At 40.5% G+C, this 21260-nt stretch overlaps 2 long non-coding RNA genes across 2 annotated transcripts in view; one reads left to right on the top strand and one right to left on the bottom strand.

Annotated features, from left to right (window-relative positions):
• Nucleotides 1–386: 386 nt before the first annotated feature.
• On the bottom strand, nucleotides 387–3715 carry LOC137001036 (uncharacterized). Its single transcript, XR_010891195.1, has 2 exons — nucleotides 3242–3715; nucleotides 387–3028 (listed from the first exon to the last, which is right to left on the bottom strand). It is a non-coding gene; the product is annotated as an uncharacterized lncRNA (long non-coding RNA).
• Nucleotides 3716–3893: 178 nt separating this feature from the next.
• The window catches only part of LOC105668516 (uncharacterized), a 48736-nt gene continuing 31369 nt past the window's right edge, over nucleotides 3894–21260 (top strand). Inside the window, exon 1 of the long non-coding RNA XR_001100120.2 lies at nucleotides 3894–4254. This is a non-coding gene — a long non-coding RNA (uncharacterized lncRNA). The remainder of the gene's footprint in view (nucleotides 4255–21260) is intronic.

Raw genomic sequence — 21260 nt, 5'->3', positions numbered from 1 at the left:
CATAAACCGACAGTTTTTATTGCTGTCACTTATACGAACTCCTGGATGCGGTTGACAGTTGAATATTGAAAACTGCCCTATCGTGACAATGAGAAATTTTTTTCGAAACAAACTCGTCTGAAAGTTGGAAAGCGCGAGGCGTATTATTTTCTGCGAAATATCGTGTGTTGCCAAGCCCGAGCCGAGTCGTGCGCGCATTACGAGGGAGCCGATGGTGGACGGAGAAAGTTACATGGATACTGTAACTATCGATCGAATAGTCGGTGTGGACATAAGCGAGGGGTAGCTTATTGGTCAGTTGTGCAGCGCACAACCCCAACATGACACGAGGGGGTTGGCCGGAGCGATGGGGCGATCATAGAAAGGGGGTGTAACCCCATGCCAGCCTTGAGGGACGTCCCGAGGAGGAGATAGACGAAGCTTACCTCATTTTGCGAAATTATGGCTTCTGCTAGTTCGAAGGTTTCCTCTCGTTGTTCGATTGCGAACTAGTGGTGTATCCTATTACTTCTTGATGAGATTGCCATCTTTCACAAAAACGCTTCTAAACGCGAAATACGCGAAATAAGCGTATGGTGAAAAAACACTTGAAAGCGCGCAAAATTAAGAACGCTTAGCGTCGAGAAAGCTTCGTATTTATATGTTTATGTAGTTAAGTATAAACTTAAATCCTCTTAATTTATTTCAAATCGCTTCGGACACGCTTTGACAGAATTGTAATTTATTTACGGAAAATTTGAATTTTTTTATGCATGCTGCTAAAATAATGAGCGCTTTTATATAAATACTTATATATATATATATATATATATAAATAATTTTGAGATACATTTTCGCAATTTAATCAATTATTCTTCACAAATCTTATGAACGTCAATAGCATAAAATTTATATTGCAATCGATATATGGAATTCGCCGGCCAGGCATTTAAACACAAATTGCTTTTGATTAATTGATTTTTTTTCGAGATTTCAGAGTTTTGATATCCGCTTAATATTCTCGATTTTAAAATGGACAAAATCTATCAAATTTCTATCAGCCTACAATTTTACAAATTTCTATTCAGCCTAATATTTTTTTCCGGAAACACGGTGGCATTCATACGTCGCGTGATGTAAAAAAAAAAAAGATAACAGCGTAGAAAATATCGCTGGACAATTTTATCGATTAAGAAAATTGCTGATGGTTCCTGCGCGTGCAGCGAATAAATAAATAAATATCAGCGAGCCGCGAGAAGCCGCACGCGCCGGTATATTTTATCGCGGTACAAAAGTTTTCGATAAAAATTTAATGCGGCGAAATATCTCCTTTCGCAACGCCGTCGTCGTATTCCGACACAAAGCCGACTCGGAATTCATAGAATATTTGATGGTGCGGTGCCGTGTCCTGACGATGGACTTGTCGACGGTATGCCAGGTCTTTTCTCTTTCTTCCCCCCTCCCCGCCCTACCTCCCCCCTTTCCTCTCTTTCTTTCTGCAGGAACTTCTTTGAAGTACGCGCCCAAAAACTTCGGCGACCCTCGATATAAAAGTTCGCGGGGATCGTGACCGCTGGATATCTACGGATCAAGGTATATCTCTGCGTCGCGTATTATTCCCCGCGAGGGACCATCGCGAAAGGGCGAAAAGATCGATAGTCGTGGGCACCGTCGACGACGACAACGACGACGACGACGACGACGCCGCCGCCACTGCCGTCGTCGCCACCACCACCGTTGTCGCGCTGGCGGAGGCGAACTTTTGTTTCTCCGAGAAGCAGATAAAGCGCCCGGGGAATAATGGCGTGTCGCCTTCTTTCCTTCTTGTCGCGGGACCTCTCGCCCTTTTGTTCGCCCTTCGAAACCAAGAGGAAGAGTTAATCTCCCTGGCGGTCTATCGCCGGGCTTGTTTCTTCAAGAACTTTTTCTTCCCCGAGAATACGTTATCCCGGTAAGGATCTTTAGTTATAAATATCGGAGTATCGAGAAAGAGGGTTAGTTATATCATTGACTGTCTCATGTATTATTATCAAAAACTTGTTATCGCTTGAATCGATAAGTGATGCAGCTTTGCGCAATTTCTAATTTCTAAAAATATAATTTTGACTTTGTTAAATCTTGTAATGTTACTTTCTCTTAACAGAATCAACGTTGTTACATGCTTGTAACAACGAATTAAAAATTTATGAAACAATAGCATATTGCTGGATGCTGAGTAAAGAGCAAAGAGTTTATATCTTTGAACAATAGAGAATAATTGGAGAGGGTTAACGCAAGAATAGTGCGAAATCATCTGTAACAGATTTACAACGGCTATGCGGCGTAAATTCGACGGTTCCGAGAGTGGCTCCCCACGGCGCATCGTCCAAAAGTTTGTTGCCTTCACGAAAAATAATTACGCGCCGAGATGAATCGACAATTCGCTTCTCAAACAAAGGGTAGCCGGGCGCGATCCGCAGCAACCCACTGGGGAGAGCCAACCGATTTCTCGCCGTCCACCACGATAGCGGATTATAGTTGCAGCATCATGCTATCCCTAAGAGAAGAGGAATCCCGGGATTCTCACCGCGGTGGTGTTAGCTAATTTTACGCCGGTGTTTCTTCGTGATTCGGGGAATTCTATTTCTCTCTCTGTCTCTCTTTCTCTCGCGGGAAGATTAATCGGTCCTCGGTTGGCGGCGCGTTGCTTCGAGCAACCTCGTTAAACCGTTCGTGCGTGCGAAGAGCACGCTAGAGAAGATTAATTGGGCCTAAGTTTGTTGCTTTACTATTATAGCTACAATGTTAGCTTGAATGCATCGTGCTGCTTCTACTATTGTATCTCAATCCGTTAATTTTCAATAAATAATATAATCTTTCAATTATTTTATAAACTTTACAAACGTCGCTAATATAATATTAGTTAAATTTAAGCGCAAAATCTAAAATTCGCACATTCTACATAATAATCATAATTTAAAAGCAAAATGAAGCAAATTAAACTCATCGGTACGATGCGCAGCAGCGGAATTGTCGTTCTTTGACAGCATTGTTGATCCGTAAAGTTGAGCTGTAAAAGACAATGCATCCAGTGATTAGAGCACTGTTTAAAATAATTAATATAAAAGTTTACTCAATTGAAATAATAATAAATGTGTAAAATTTCCAAGAATGGCGAATAATTATCATAAATATTTTACTGAATATTTAAAGCGTATTTAACATTTCATGTTCATTGCATTATATAATATTTTATGCGAATAACAAATAAATGATTAATTACCCAAACGTTGCTCCGCCGGCGCCCGATGCCCCTCCCGAGCCTCCTCCTCCTCTCAGTTCGCGCAGCCCATGGCACTCACTCGCGTTCACATCGCGAATACGACAATCGTTTAATAAAATATCGCCCGATATTTTGAACGACACTCCCGACGCGTACTTTGTCATTTTGGGACAAAGATGTGACTCGAATATTATTGCGCGTTTGACACTTCACATAATAGGTTAGGACAGTACGAGATGGAAAGAAAACCGCAGGAAGTGATAAGGTTATTAGAGACGATATGCGAATACGAAATAATTTACTATGCTGAATACGAATTAATTTACTTCGTACAAGTACCGGTCATGCGAATAATAACAGGATAACTACAAGTACAAAGCCACGCCGATTTCGATATGAAGGAATGCGAGGAGCAGGGAGCAAAAATGCGTACAAATACATAGTTCGTGAGAAAGAAAGAGAGGGGATATAGAGTGCGCAGCTCAGCGCGACGACGAAAACAACCCCACCACACGTCGCAAGCTAAAAACATTAGAGCAATTATCGAACATTTATCGCAATCGATTTAAACTCGATTTTAACTCGATTTCGATAAATGTTCGAGAAATTCCCTAATGTTAAGAGTTTCACGGCGTTGAAGAGATTATTTCCGTTATCCTTAACCTCCGTGATCTGTATCCCGTTTCTCTCTTCCTTTCTTTCTCTCGCGTTATGTATCGGTATATTGTTCCGTCGTATTCTTCTACGTCGTCACTTGTTACGACGCTACTTGTTAGGTTACGTCATTACTTATTAGATCGCGACAAGGTGCCGAACGTGTAATCCATGTAAATAATACTCCGTGCAAGTTTTGTTCTAATGTGCAATGTACGGGAGTGTTGTGTGATTTTTATATTTGATTCGCGAACGCGTGTGTGAGTGCTTGAAGGACCGTAAGGAGAACTGAGAGAAGAAGGAGGCTTAGAAGAGGAGAAGAGGAGAAGAGGATTAGGCGCCGGAGGAGCAACTTTAGGGTAAGTAATCATTTATTTGTTGCTATATACTCACTAATTACGCCATATTTGTAAACTGATTACGTTTGCAAAAGAAAATCAGATGCCTTTGTCTTCTAATTAAATAAAATCTCAGATAAGATAGCAACACGATACGTAGTTTTACACGATACGTGTTATGTTTCGTCTGATAAAGCGAGACTGCAAATCTGTAAACTTAGATGGCTTCTTGAACTGGATTACGTGATCGAAAAAGAACGGCTCAACAATTGCGCGGATTTCTATCTTGGATTTTTACTTTTGCACTTGATACGATGATAAGTGATCTTTCAGTAATATCATTTATAGACTGTGCCGTATTTTGTCACGCTTTTTTAAAAGTTCACCAAGAGACATTACCATAAATTATAAGAAGCAACCTAAATGAGAACGACCTTTGTTAATTATAGCAAATACCTAGAATATCGCTCTTTCAACGAGAGCTTTATGACACTTTTTAATGTGCCATTAGTTTACTAATTGCATCAATAATTAACAGGAGAAATTATTATGCAATATTCTAAAAATAATTTTTTTATAAAGTAATGATTTTATTTATGTTTTGAAAACTCATTTTCTCTTCGCTAATCAAGGCAAAAAGACTTTATTTAATATCACGTTTTTCATCAGCATTATAATTGGAGTTTGTAATTACAAGAACGTTCTCCTAAGAAACTGTCATTTTTTTTCCATTTTTTTTTATGTTCGCCTTCGTTCTATTTTACTACACTTAAGATAGAACGGTGACACCCCTACTCGTCGATTGAGAAGGCAAAGAGAAGCGACCTCTCTCATTATCAATACCGACTAATTCTTCGGTCCGTCTTAAACGAACGACCCCGATCGGCTCGTCCTTTCATCCCTTTTCGTGCGTTCCCGGTTAAATGCCACCTACTTCCGGCCGACGCCGACAGCCACGACGATCGTTTCGTGGGCACCGATAATTATTGCTTTCGGTTTTGCTCGATTTTCGTCCCTTCTCATTCCTTTTAAACCGCGAACAGCTCGTTCTCAAGAAGTCGTGTGGTCGAAGGTCTTGTTTTTCCGAGACGACCGCCCGCGAGGCAATCAGAACTATTGTACGGCGACGTGTGTTCGAAGGCATGCAATTTCCGATGAAATTCGAGGACGAGAACAGAGATCACTTTGTGTGCGAGTGCCGTGAAAGCGAAAGCTAGTATTGTAAAAATGGGACAACCGAGGTTCAATAAAGAATTATTGGTCATAAATTTAATTAGTACATCAGCCGACGTTAAAAAAACAATCATTACATAGATTATTATTATTACAATTCTCGTAATATTTGATCTTTGAAAAAAAATTGAACCTTATTGGTTATATTGCGTTAACAATAGCCTCATAAAACGCCTGTTAAAAGGTTCGTTCTTCTAGAAAAGATTCAGCACACGCTAAACGCAAGGTGCAACATATTAAGAAATACGTTGTGTTATAACTAGAAAGAAGAGACTTAAAGGCATCAAAATGGGGAAAAACGAGGTTACACAAACGGGCCGCAACCTGTTATTCGGCCCATTTTTCCCCTTTCGGCGGGATAACGTTTAGGGTCATAATGCTTCGAGTCGAAAGGGTTACGGATGCGTGGCATTGTGATCTGGGCTGCACAAGGTGGCAGTGTATACCTGCGATTATTACAGCGGAATGGAAACCCCGAGCGGAATGGAGAGAGAGAGAAAGAGAAAGGGAGAAAAAGAGTTGCGCTTTGCTCGAGACCCCGATACCGCTTTAGGGCCTTACCCTTTCTAACCCTGTCTAACTGTTCGACCCCTGTGCACAGGTAACGTGTATAACCGTGCACGGTAACAGGTGTCACGCACGTATACACGCGCGCGCACGCATTCGTCGGGAAGAGAGGGTTACGAAGCGCGACAGAAGGATCGCGACCCTTTCTCACAGGTGGGATCCTGACCCTTTACCGTTCGTGGGAGTTTGCCGGCCCTCCACGAAGCGAACAAATGTTGCTCGCAGCGCGCGATTCTCTGCAATTAGTACGCGGACGAGTTCTGTAATTTTGCGCCGTTTAACGAGATCGCGTAACTGCCGTGCCGGCGCAAGGCACGAGTGGGCGTTTTCTGGTCTGCCGCGTTCTCGATAAGGTGGGTTATATATGTCATTTATTTTCTGATATTGCCGTGCCATTCGTGCGTTTAATGTAGCTCTTCTGCAGCTGTAACTGAGGGTTATTAGTTCCTATTTAAGAAATAATGATACATCTTTCTCCGTTGATGATAAAATTATTTTATTTGCAATTCGCGTAATAATTCGAGAATTTAGCTAATATTTGTTAGCGATTTATTTTTATTCGTGCATCAATATTTTACGATAATACATAGATAATTAATATAATTTGCATATATTAATTAAATCATATAACGTTATAAAATTTACATGAAATTTGTATGCGAAGTTTAAAGTAGCTACGTTATAAAATAACACATCTATTTTCCCTTTGACCTATCGTGAACCTGTACTCGTCGCTATGATGACTTTTATAGCACGCAGGTCGCCACTCAATACAGCACCCGTTTTCATCGAGCGGAAGGATATATCGCTTTCCAATTACTCCGCCGAAGGTGTGAGCGCGGAGAAAAAAAAAAAGGGATTGTCGTTTCGCAACCCTATCGACATCTCGCCTTCCGCACAATAGTGCGTATGGTGCGCGCGGTTATGCGTCGACCATAAGCGCGTGCATCCCGCGGAGAGACGCAGGTATAAATAAACGCATCGGAGAGAAAAGAGAGAGGGTTGCATCGACATTTACGTGGGGTAGGTCCCGGGGCCTTTAATCCATTACCCGATATATTAATTCGTCTTTCCCGGGTGTTCCAGGTAGCGCGGCGTGCTTTCTACAAAAAAAAAAAAAAAAAAAAAAAAAAAGAAACAAGTCGACGAGACCAGAAACGCGCCGCGCACGCGTCCAGGTAGTTCCGAAAGGGGTCCGACACACGGCCACCATAAAAAACTTAGTCAGCCGGGGAAGAAAAAAACGCCGAGGCGGAACGAGCCGCATCGGCCGTCGCAAAGTACCTGCGAACGGAACAATGTTCTTAGTTACGATCTGCCGATCTGGATGGATAAAGAAGCATAGATCAAAATCGCGTCAGAGTGATTCGAGCGTGAAATTTTTGTTAAATTAATTTTCTTTTTTTTTTGTAGAAAATGGTCCCCATTTAATTGTTTACTATTATATAATTAATTTAACATACAGAAATTATTAGTAAAATAAAGAGGCACTGTCTTTTAAATAAGACACGTTTCTACGAATATGCATTAATGTGCACGAGAGCACCACGGGCGGAATTCTGGCGTTCCCTCGAGCTGGAAAAACTTGTTTCCGACAGGCGCAGATAAGGAAAAAAACTTCCTCAAACAAAGAGATATCTAGCGTTAGAAGTTCAGTGTACAGCTGCTTCGTTCCTGCAGTGGCCAACCGCTTACCGTTGTTACAGCCACCGCGTGTTTTGTGTGTCACCTGTTCCTACATTTTTATAAATGCATAACGGCGACGCGTCTCGAAGCGCCGTTGCAGCGGTGTCTTCGCGCGTGAACGCGAATTCGAAAAGCCGCGGCGAGAAAAACGCGAGATTCAAACCGGATTTACCTTCGCCCCGATACTCAGCCCGGCGTTTTATTGACCGGATCACCTGGAACATATTTCTGTGTCGTGCCTCTTTATGCCCCTTTCATTCAGCCCGCGTTCCACAATTCTTCACTCGCCATCTCGCGCGCCGTTTAACACCCATCCAATCGGTCAGTAGCGAGGTGCGACGGTAACGGCCGGCTGGACACCTTTTCTTTTTCAACCCCCTTTGGTCAGATCGGACCAGGGTTACGTGTACACGGGATCTTTACGGGTGAGTCGAGCGTCCACCCTGTTGGGGTCAAGGGGTTGGCCAGCTGGCGTCGGACGGTTGTGCAATCTGCACGGGGAACCCCTCCTTTTTCTGGGTCGAATAGTCAGAGAGAAGCGGAGAAACGGAGAAAGACGGATAAAGGATCGAGGGGTTGTGGAGGAGGGGTTAGCGGAGACTGGCAGCAGCCTATGTGCTCGGGGTTGGCTGACAACGTCGCTGCCAACACTGCTCATTGTCCGAGCTCGATGGCCGTCTGTCCCGCGCCATTGTCGGTAATGATTTTGGAGAGGCTTGTGAGACGAAATGCGTGTATGCGTATGCGTATGGGTATACGTGTGTGACTTTGCGATGCTAAACTCGCAGTGCCCGCAATAAACCTATCTCTCGTGCCGTCTCGCACGCAGCGGCCGATTCACACGGCATGTATCGCGACCACATGCGGCTGCCCTAATCATGATTTATGTGCGAGCACCGAGATAGCCGTTCGCCAGAACACATTATCAGCGTCGTAGATAAGTTCTGCTCAATGAGATTTAGAATCGCATAAAACAGAATTATTTCGAGACATGTCATTTTCACATTTTATCTATAAACAAATGACAGGTAGCATTATTCAGATTTTATATATTTTCACAAGACTTTTAATCAACTGGCAATTTATTTTAATATTTAACAAGAAAAATTATATCTATATATAAAATATATACACTACTTTATAAAAATAGGGAACACTTTTCAGACGCACAAAATTGAGCAACTTTCAAATTACTAAAATTCGACAAAAAATCATTGCAGACAAAAAATAAAAAAAAAACATTTGAAAGCTTTTACGGTGTTTTGAAATTTATTACAGCTTGAAATGTGGTCAATTTTAACGTCTCCACGCGGCAAAATAGTAGAAATGGCTGAGTGCGCGCCATTAATACGCACTATGCTGTATTGCTCAGTGAACCCCATTTTTTGTGGAGTATTGTATATATAAGTTAAAACTTTTAAACTTTACTAAAAAATATATAACCAATTTGCATTATTTGTTTCTAAAGTTTTTTTAAGTATGCATTTGAATAGTTATTTTTTTATTGCTTCTTGTCTCATGAACTATTTGTTTCCCATTAGATATTATTGATTAAACATGATTTCTCACAGCGGATTACTGTAAAACCATAAATCAAAACTTTTAAATTTTGTTAAAACCCAAAGAACATCATAAATATTGAAATGCCGCTATAAAAAACGGTTACATCTTACAACATATCGTGGTGGTCCATGATCGTAGAGTTTACATTGTAGATTTCCATCATCGACGCGAGATCGAGCATTTTAAACAGTTAAGGGTCTCATTAGACTGCAGGTTCGCACCTTTCCTACGGAGGTGGCGTTTCCGGTGAGTTATAGCGACAGGTTTTCCTCTTGTTTCCCTTCTTCTAAAATATATGCCACCACAACACCGGCGGTTATAGATCCTCGAATGACAGGAAACAAGTTACGAGGACGACGGGGAATATTCATGTCGCGAAATAAATTGTCTCCGATCTCGCGCACGAGTCTCCTGCATTCCTCGTCCTTACGACTAGTTAACGGAACTATACGCCGCAATGCAGGAAACGGAAACGAACGTCCGCTGAATATCAAGCAGAGGCTGCGACAGACATTACACGACGTTGAAGACTTGTATTCGTTGATAATTAATTCCAATTGAATTAATCAAGCGCGTTTAATTCTTTAATAATACATCTGTATTAAAAGAAAAATCTGCAGATTTTTTTGATGCAGATGTTTTATACAATCAGAAATATTTAAAAAATTGTAAACATTTCTGGAGAATATATCGTGAAGATTTTCTATGAAAGAGTGTTATTAGCTGTAAATAGAAACGCATGGCTCCTGCAACCATTTTGAAATCGATACCGCCATCGTTCTACCTCAACCCTTGCGCAACCCTATCCCTCGGAAAGGCCTTGCTATTCGAGCATGTTGGCTTACTCTTTCCCTCAAAGAAAAGGGATTAATTCGTGTCGCTGTCACAACACGGCCATTCTGACATCAATCCGTCTCTCTATTGGCTGCAATCGAGATCATTTTTCAATGGGTTTGCACACAGAGAACGTAGAATTAAACGAAACTTTAGATCCTTTTTTTTTATCGATCCAGTTGTAACAAAAATATGCAAAACTTATCTTTTATAAGATTTGCCTACTATATTATAAATTTTATTTAACGTTATTTATATTTTTATTTTAAAAATCTCTATTTTACAGACATGTTCTTAATATATTTTTACCGAAAATTATCTTATTGTAAAGCAAATTAACAGAGCCGAAGATTTAATCGATTGAAAAACGAGTTTCAGAATTTATATCCTTTATTTGTAACGTATACTGCTGGATCATAAAAGTATTTCACACGTGCCCCATTCGAATTAATTCTTCGTCGCCTTACGATCCCATTTCGAAGCTTGCACCTGAGGATTCTTCGCCTCAAGGCACCTTTCCAAGCTCTTCTACCTGTCTGTTCGTGCGTTAATATCTCGACATCTAACGAGTCACTCGTTTCTTTGAGAATGGAACAGTATATTGTACTGGTCGATAAATTTTATATTATATATTCGCTGACGGGCACTCTTTCCGTCTATAAGAATTAAAAATTTTCGTTAATAACACGCTTTGTGGCAAGCTTTCATAAATTATCTTTTTGTTATAAATTACGAGAACAAACATATAACGAGAAACCTTTATGGTAGTTTTGTAATTTAACTTACAATTAAAGAAATACTATTTATGATAATTTATGTTACGACGTGAATTAAGATCAAAGAGTTTCAATAATTTATTCTCTTTGAAGCGATTTTGCTTGTTTTTCTAATCAAAATCTACAGCTTAATAACGCGGCGCCTTCTCGAGCTCCATACGGTCACTTAATTGTTTATCCGAAGGGAAGAGACCTTTGAGTGTTCTAATAGCCGCACAGGGGAGGCATAATAATTAGAATTTACGCACAGATAATTCGGTCCGATTTGCTTCACTTGTGATTTCTCCCATCGCGGCTGCTGTCGCGCAATTCGATCGGAATAAATCGCAACTGCGTGACCACAGAGAGGCGTCCAAACTAAAACGAGTGTGTCGCGCGGGCGGGAAATCCGCTCAGCCCTTATGGCCTGGCAGCAATTCCCATTTTATGGCGCATAAACTCGATCGAAGCATGCTCACGGACGCTTGATTGGCCACCCAAATAATACGCCGAGCGTTAGCGACAATAGCGTCGAGATTAACATGGTCATAGCGTTAGTGTACGTCTGATGGAGTCATTTGGCGCCTTAAACCGCCGCCGTGCTCGATGAGAGTCTTCCATCATCGATCATTCACGTCTCGCGAAACGAGGCTGGAAGCTCTTCGCGGATGAAATTAATATAAAGCGTCGTAAACGTCCGAATACTGACCCGCGGCTGGCTAATGGCAAAGTTTTGATGAGATTACGAAGTACGATGGAGACGGGCGAGTGCGCCCTAAAAAGATACTAAAATGTACTCGAAACTTTAATATCGGATTTATTGATTAGCAATAGGAGGATAATGGCGCAGTGTTATAAATTATTAAAATCCAACGCGAGATTCGTCAGTACGCACAAATTTTTTAAGAATCGCGTGTTTCTCAATGATACAAAATATAAAGTATCTAAATGATAGCGTTCGTATCGAAAACGAGAAACTGCTAAAAACTTGACGCTTTTGCGATACTTTAAATCGGTGGCGTGACGCGATAAATCACGGTGGCTTTTTTTTGATTAAAGGATTCGAGGTGCTTTTTGCTTCTCGCTCGTGCGGAACGCGCATAATAAGGGTGCGTTCGCCCCTCTCTGCGTGCTGCCATCGTCAAATTTCCACTTTCCGGGAGAGACAACGCGTTTCTCTTCCCCGGTTTCACCCTCTCGCCCTCTCTTTTCACGCAGATGCGTGGTTTTCATTTTCCCTTCGCGACCATTGCTGTTTTGCTCTTGATTCTCTCCTCTCCCCCTGCGACACCCTTCTTCTCCGCCGTCCTCTTTGCCCCGGCCGACGTTTGTTCGTTCGTTCTGTACTGCTTCGCTTGCACGCGGACCAGAAACGACCCTCGTGCTTCGTGTAACGAATCCGCGCTTTTTTCGCTCTTTTTTCCGAACGAAAATATCCACTTTTCGGGGTAAAACGCGCGCACGCGTTCCGGCGTAGCGCGGAGGAAGAAGAGAGAGAAATGTAATAGAGAGACTCGATAGGCACATGTCCGCGCGGAAGAAAGATAACGAAAGGGAATGAGAAATGAGCCGACTGTGGGATTTGGAAAAAAAGTGGTTAAAAATATGTAAACCGACATCCGCGAGATCGGTAACACGTGGAGGGAGGGAGCAGTGGGGGACACAATGTGTCGTCGGCACGCGCGCGCCTCGTGTCTCTCTGCCAGTATCGAGGATGTTTTTTATGCTGCGCGATCCTGAGGGAGGTTCCCCACGTATTCTGTCGTCGAGAGCCAGGACCGATATTTGTCTCCAGGTTCTGAGGATAAACACGGAAACAAGATTTCGACTCGTTCCACAGGAAGCGAGATTTATCCGCCGTACGTACCGTTCAATTTCGCATGCGCGCCATCAAATCCTTCCAGGGATTTTCATTCCAGATGTTATTGCAATTGAAACACGTATAATTGTGCGATCTGCTGGCTGAGAATTAATTAATGATCAAAAACAATTACTATTTATAAAGACGAATTGAATTAGAAAGCAACGATAGTGTTGTAGAAACCTGTAATAAAAGATTTCATCGGAAGCATTATCTCTCTGGAGAGAACAATAATCAAGTAAAAGATTAAAAAAAGGCATGCGAAAGAGTGGCGTTTAGATCTTCACGTTGGGCGGCGTCGTTACTAATTATCAGAATTAGCGGCGCTTATTTGTTACGTGCAGCGTAGGAGGGTGGAGATTAGAAGGCTTTTAGGATGTTTTGAGGCTTGAAAGGTGCGCGCGAGTGAGAGAGCGAAACTTTATTGCGGGCGTGGCTGACTCTCCTCGTAGAGAGGAGGAGGCGTTCGAGTATTTTTAGTTGTTTGATGCCGGCACGCGCCCTCTCCGCTTTTTTAACGACGCGCGGAAGCATCTGCCCTCGGTTAATGTCTCCCCCGGTCCACACACGCCCGACCGCGCCGCACTTTGTTGCGCGCGTGACCGCCCGTGTACGCGCGGTGGTTTATTGTCTACGTTGGAAAATGGGATTAAGTTACTCGCTTGTCTCGGAAAAAGGCTCGTAACGAACGGAACCAAACTGTTTCCTCCGTGCGCTTTTCCGAAACGCGGTCGAAAAAGGAGAAGGGAACGTCGCTTTGCTGTTTAATTTGTCGATCTGAATGGAATATTGAAATTCTCGCTAATGAAGCTAAACAAGCAATAAGGTATGAGATGATATTTATTATAAAATTAATAAAAGAAGGTAAGCGGGATTGAAGATTGCTAATGTAATGATGGCAGGATATGAAATAAGAAGTTTCAGCTTGGGAGTTGCATATTATTCTCCGAGAGCGATTTTCGAAAGTTCAACTCAATAAGGACATCTCTCCAGAGTCTTGTTCTCTTAGACAGATTTTTACATTACCCAGAAAGCACAGGATTACGCAGCGGTCTTTATATTATTGAAATGTCGATGACAATAAGATTACATCATAAAGCACGCAAAAGGGAATGTTATTTCATTATTCCCTCCTTTGCGGAATAAGCTCACTTGGCATAATCATCTTCGATAATTATCCCAGGAACGAATATCGCGAAAGATGAAAACGATTCCTTTGAGAGGAGAAGTTCACCGACCAATTACTGTCGAGAGAGTTGTCCGAAGAGTCAGAATGAGCGTTCGACAAGGGCTAGGGTTACCTTAATAGCCGATCTTTTCAGGCCCCGATCCGCTTCCAGTACGCGCTCTTATCTTCCAAGATGCTTGTCCTGGGGCGTTGCTACGTGAACAGCCGGTGGACGGTGTAATAAATGAGCTTCATTGCGGTTCGCATCTTTTTTTTCCTCGTCTCTTCTCACTTTGTTTTCTTTTGTTTCCTTTAATAATCCGCATAGGTCCACAAGACCCTTTAAATATTGTCTGACAGATCAGAAAAATCTCACTGTTTATTTTTTCTCAATAAAAAAATATTACCGAGATTTAATGGAAAAATTAAACACAAAGACTTATTGTCTGTATCTATTTATTATCATATTATCTGTTGAAAAAATTTTATTGCCTATTTGCCTTTCGATGGCTTAATCCTGGAAAGGCCGCAGTTTTATTCTTCCAGGCAGGAACTTCGATATCTTTTGATGACTTTGCTGAGGAAAAATTTTAAATTAATTAAAAAATTTGTTCGGCTGTTTCAATTGATACATTCGACACCAATGTAATATAACGTTCGAAAAGACTCGTGTCTTCGTCTCGCTACGTCGACGACGTAACAACGTGATTATTTCGTCACGGAAAACGCACGGCGAACGTGCGTCGTGAAGAAAAATAGAAGGTCGTTTCGCATATGTAGCCCATAAAGAGAAGGCGGCCATTGTCGATGTTTTTCCCCGATATTTTTATTACCATGCAGCGAGCTGGATTGGCCGAGAGTCCAGCCCTGCCTTCCGTTAACTGACCTCCCCGATAGTAGCACCCCGTCTATGATGATGACGCCTTTCGCGTTTATGCGAGCAGCCGCGGGAGCGGAATCTCATTCGCGCCAGGCGCGTAATAAATTTCCCGGCCGCTATCATAGATTTATCATAGTCACGCACTCGTGGCCGCCTTGCCGTCGATAATTACCGGATTGTGGTGGCGGCGGTGGACCTCGGTTGATCGGAGAGAAGGAGGGTCGTCGAGGGTGAGAAAAATAACGATTCGGGGCATTTTCCGAACGTCGAGGGCGTGAAGGCTAGAGGGAGGGGGGAGCTCGCGCGAGAGAGATCTGCAAGGATCACAGCGTAGCGATGGATTCAGGGATTTTCGCTCTCGGCTTGTACGTGACTCCCGAATTGTACTATCATCGCACCTGTCAAAGAAACGAATGAGGGGAGTCCGTTCGGAGTGTCGAAAGCCTATCGACATACACATTTACTTAAGTAGTTGATTTGCTATGTATCAAGAGTGACATTTTACTTATCAAACAAAAAATTGAAGAGAAAATAAGAAGCGAGGGAAATAATTGATAATAAAATATTAGATGGTACCAAAATATAAATGCGTTGGAAATTGAATAAAAATCTTAGTTTGTATCGCAACGGAAATAAAAGCCATGAATATCGTGGGAAGTATTTTTAATCCATCGCGGATCGCATTGACGTATTTTTGTGCGTCAATCATTGATGAACATTTGATGCATTTAGACACCACGCGATTCACGTTTCTCAAAATGGAATTTGACCGATGTGTGACGTATCGTAAAAATGGCTTCGGCAGTGGACAAATAGGATTTCTCAGTCGAATGACGTATCGAATTTTCTACCGAAACTTTGAACAAAACTTCCGGTTGCATTTTAGTCTCTGAATGCACGGCGCACGTCTATCAGTAGCGTTGCAAGACGCAAACGGGCTAAAGGCTCCGACGAAAGGTTCGTGTTCCTTACGGTGGCAGCCCTTTTGTCGCACACAAAACAGTTGACAAAACATGACAATCATGATGGTCATAAGTCTCATAACTGACGTAGGAGGAGTGGTCGGATGCGGCAAGAGAGCCTCTTCGAGTCGAAACTCACAGAACTGAACAAATATTATTTTGACAACCTTCAGACGAGAAGAGCACGGTCGAGCGTAATCCGCCCTCGTGACTGTCGCGCTTATTGCGGAATTACAAAAGAATTATGCGGCCGGGGGATTCCTCGAGTCTGCGGCAGATTGCGTTGCGATTGGACGAACACGGAGGCGAGAGGGATTATCGAAAGCGCGCTAGCAATTTCAATGCCAACGATCGAAGTAGTTAAGAAAGTTTCGCGCGTCTCTGAAGTTTCAGACGAAGTCGAATGAAAGTGCTGGATGGACGTATTAAAAGGTTTCTTTACGAGCTCGTAACGAGGATCATGGCCCTCGTCGCAGGACGGGCGTTTCGCGACGCCGCGATCATAAACCGCATAATGTTGCCGCGGAAAACCGACAAGCGAGCAACGCTTTCATCTCATAGCCTCGCCTCGCGCCTCCCCGTTGCGCCATCGCGACATAAAACATTTTTGATATACGGGATGGGGTAGTCGCGCGACGAAATGGGATACCCGAGTTCTTACCGATGATGGCCATTATCTCGCGGTGGAGTAACGAGATTCGCGGGAGGCTGCGCTGCTTCCGACGCGACGAAGGTAATATCGGTAACCATTCGCGGTATCGAGTTCAATCGCGATTCTGATATTTCATACAACGAAAGATACGCTGTGCAAATGTACACTAGGGGCTCGATAAAATTATCCATCAAAATAAAAGCGGAAAAGAGGTCACCGCGTCAAAAAATCTAGCTTCTAAGAAAATATTCTCCGTAATTCCCCTTAAATCCTTTGTTTTCGGATTCGGAAGGAAAAATATTTTTGTATTCAATTATTTTTTTTTTTTTTGTAAAAATACTAAATAAACTTTCACAACATTGAAATTATTCGCTCTACTGTCTAGTTAAAATACTTGAGTCATCGTTGAGTTAACGGTACCCTGTTCAGGTGTAACACTGGTGAAAGTCTATTCAATTACTGTGTAATAGAAGCGGAAAAAAAGTAACGGCATTATTTCGAATTTTCATGCTATTGGGAAAGACATAAAAATGTCAGAATAAATCACTCCAACGAGAACAATGTATTCAGCAAATTGTCGTATGGTTTAACATTTCATAAGGCAATGAGGATTTTCCGTTAGGTCTTTCTTCCTGCTGAAACCAACGTGATTCAAGACTGTTCTAAGAATACGACGAACAGGAGAGCTCGTACCGCAATGTGTTTTAATTTACGCGTTGATCCCGAGATGTGCGTGTTTCGCGCACATGAGACGCATAAAAATTTTCGGTCGTCTTCGAGTTCCTCACGAAGCTACCCCGTGATCCTGTATAAGCAGCGTGCGTTTCCGATGTCACAGCATATTTCCATAAGCCGTAAGCCAAACAAGACTAGCCCGGTAAACCACTCGGGACGGCGTTATCTGTTTGTCTGTGCGCTAGGACGAACTGCGATACGCGTCAGGATCGGCCGGAAGGGATAGCGCGTGTGTCTCTCGAAATAATATTGCGACAAGGCTACATAATATTTGCGAATTTACTGGCATTAGTCGGTCCGTTTTTATATCGGCAAAGGAATATTTGTGCGCCGACGGAAAACGCTTTGAAAATTTAATTAAAAAATACTCAAAATATTGGAGTGAATTTAATTGCGGAGCAACGATATCATAAAGACAAGTTCTAAAATTTAAAAAAATTAAAGAAAAGGATTGTAAACGATTTAATACTTAAAAAACCAAAGAGGTTATTTTTTTCCCTTTTTTTAGTTTCAAAATAGTAACGGGTTTATAAATTACATTTTTCTCGACATTGGATTTCAATAGATTTCATTGGCCTTAACCAATTTTATTTTATTTTTCGACATAATAACCTCATGACATTGGTTATCTTAATATTGTAATAGAAAACTAAAATTGTTCGTGTACTATATATTTCACTTTATTGTTGAAAATATACAACCTTTCTTTTTTTAGAGTTAAGTATGGCAGTAAAGTAATAAATTTCACTAAACAAATATTCATACAAAGTGTCTCTCGTAAATTCACTCTTTCTTTCTTTTATATTTAACCCTTTTCATGGTTTTTTATCAATTTTTAAAAAGGAAAGAGGAAAAGTAGAAGGTTTTTCCTTAATGTGTCTTTACTAAGATTTATCATTAAAGTTAAACTATTAAAAATTAATATTTTCAGAAATTAGTGTTAAAACTAATAATTTAACAAGGCAAAAAATTTGAAATAAATTATTTATTGTAGGTTATAGACACAAAAAATTATCTCGTATCTTATTAGACAACGAGTATATTTCGGCAATATAAAATGTGATAGAGATCGGTACTCACCGAGTAACGACCAAATCGCGACGAACTCTTGAAACCCACAATTATTCTTCGGTTGATGATTATTATGACATGTTTTCTGTGCGATTACTGACCTATCGACACATTGTGTCGAATCACACTCTCCAGTAACGATATTTCGAACCATCGCAATTTTGATGATATATAGAATGGCACAAAAGCACGTTATTGACGAAATAAAATTCGATTTCCACACTATTCTAAAATTGTAGCTATTTGTAAAATATAGATGATATTATTTTTATTAAGAAAAAAATCGTGCTTTACTATGTAGTAAAATTTACGATTAAATATTACGTATATTTCACGTATAAATCACGTATATTTCAGAAAGTAAATTTCTAGAAACTCAAAAATCACACTGATGTTCTGCTTATACGAACTTGAAACATACTGACCAATACTGAACCATACTGAACAGTAGTTCAGTTTCTTAAAAACTAGTTTTTTCGGCCCATCTAAGGCAAAAAAAGGTCAAGTGACCTACTGAGTAAGCAAAAAATGAAAAGAATCTAATAAAAAAGGATTAATGGAAAAGGTGTGAGGATACTATAGAAGCATTTTAGAACAATACTGAAGGGACTAGGAAAATCATTAATCAAAATCGAAAATAACAATTGAAAATCTTGTTTCCATGAATTAACGGATTGTTGTTTTCCGTCAACATAAATTTTTTACCTTGAATCCATTACATGCTACTGCTACTTAATTAGCCGCTCAGCGGATCCAATCGTTCGACATATGAACAAAAACTGGTTGAGATCAACAGGTTTCTGCTTTTTAAGTACTTTTTTCATTTTTTTCTTATAGAAATTCACCTGCAAGCATGTGCAAGTTTTCGAGAAATTGTTAATAATTTCTCGAAATCGCTAGGACACGAGAGATCCGAGAGTACGTTTTAAGGGTTAAATCTTGATTAAACTTTGGTTAAGCCAAAGTTAAACCTTGCGATCTCTAGATCTTTATTTATCTATTTACACTATCGTCTGAATTTCGACTGCGCAAAATTCCCAAATTTGCACTACTGAATCTCACTTTTTGACAAGATAAGATGAGAAGATATAGCAAAAACAAACTTATTTTCGACACATTCACATTCAGGTCATAAAAATTTCAAAGCTTATAATTAAAAATTTTTATTATTTAGATCAGCAAGTGATAAAACACTTCAAATAAATAACTAAAAATTTTCTAGCAAGATAACGCATCAAACCGCGAACGACATTTCTGTGATAACAGATTCAATGACGTTGTCGTTATGAATGAAAAGAACATTACGTGTGCTGCTTGAAATGGTCCTGGAAAGATCCGGAAACTTGCGGAAACCCGATACTTGAACCTCTTTATAGAACGAGTTTTAGAATGAGTTTTTCTGTATTTACGTAATCGATGCCACTCACAAAAGTGGACGACGATTCTCCGGAAAATGTTGAAGCAGCTATTACAGCGTCCAACCTTATAAAACCTAAATTGCATGAGAAATGGTCAAGCGGGCAATATAGGTTGAGTAATATTATATTTGTTAATTTGTGAAACATAATCCTGGACAGTTGTGCGGGATTCTACCTGTAGCTTCGCGTGGAAAGTCGAGCCTCGATTTCCAACGAGGCTCTCTTGAAAGCGGCCTTCAGTCGTCGATTCATCAAGATCAAAGATACTGTCACATTCTATCGCGGATAAAATCATTTAATGTTTATGCATTTCACGATGATTCACAAAGGCTTGCGGCAGATATTAATCCTTTAACAAAAATATACAAGAAATAGAATAAACGTAAAAAAAGAGAAAATACAATCAAATAAAATTATTCGAACAATTGTATCAGATTTTTATAATTCATATAAGATCTAAAATTTTAAAAACATAATATTAAAATAACATAAAACATCATTACTCGTATTTTTACATCTTTATTAGTTTAAATTAAATGTTTAATGTTGAAACAGAGTGCATAATTTTATAATTCTGTGCAAAGTATGTTTTAAGAATTAACAATGTTACAAGTAACATATTCTCTAATAATATAGAGTGATTCAAAATAATCTAATTCTTGTTCTAATCCTAATCCTTGAAATGGCATTCCTGAGCGATTTCTAAGACGATTTTTCCTTTTGCAAAATTTTATCTGCAGCTTAGTTTTCGAGTTATAATTTCTATCTGTATATTATCTGTATGTTGGTTGCGATGGAAAGGCATCGGTGATAGACAATGATAAAGAATTACCATTTTGGGAATTATCGGAAAATACCTGAAAGACCTTTGTCCATTTCAAACACTAAGCCGCCTAATTTCATTCTCTGGTGTCTAGATAGTATTTCATCTTCGATAAATCCCCCGAACAGGTAAAAATAAGGGTGAACTGCGGTAGGGGATATTCCCACGCTTCAGCTTGCAAAACACCGATCGGGGCTTGAGTGATGCGCCATGGATGTGTTATTTTCGTGGAAACTCTTGCGTGCGGACGTCACTACTCATATCCGGTCATGGACCAACCACTGTGTTAAACACTCTGGGAATCCTATTACTGTGTAATTTATTATGCTCGCGCTTACACGCAAAATCATAATTCGACGCCTCTATCATGAGCAGCACGAAACAATCGCATCGATATTTAATAAGTAGATGTTATTAAATTTTTCTTTCTCTCAACTAGAAAGATTCTTGTTAGCTTTAAACGAAGAAAAATTTATTTATATACGCTTTCAAACATTCTACAGTTTTAATCCAATACCTAAAAAATTTATATATTATATATACATAAATAATTATACATTATTTTTGTCACATATAAGTTTTTAGTGCGCACTATATTACTTTGGGTTGCACAAAATTCCATCCGCGGACGCTTTTCCCACGTGCATGGCTATTTGGACACATATAAAACGGACACGTCACCGAACGCCTAACTTCTTTATTCGAGTCGATTCATCTCCGTCCATCCCCTTTTCTGACGCAGGAGGCAATAAAAGTTTGGCGTAACCCTTTTCACGTCCGAGCATCCCCCGCATCAGAGACATGTATAGCCTCTTATGT

Source organism: Linepithema humile, chromosome 7, assembly GCF_040581485.1.
Source record: "Linepithema humile isolate Giens D197 chromosome 7, Lhum_UNIL_v1.0, whole genome shotgun sequence".
NCBI lineage: Eukaryota > Metazoa > Arthropoda > Insecta > Hymenoptera > Formicidae > Linepithema > Linepithema humile.
Note: the sequence above shows the minus strand (reverse complement) of the source record. Positions and strands in the feature narration are given on the sequence as shown.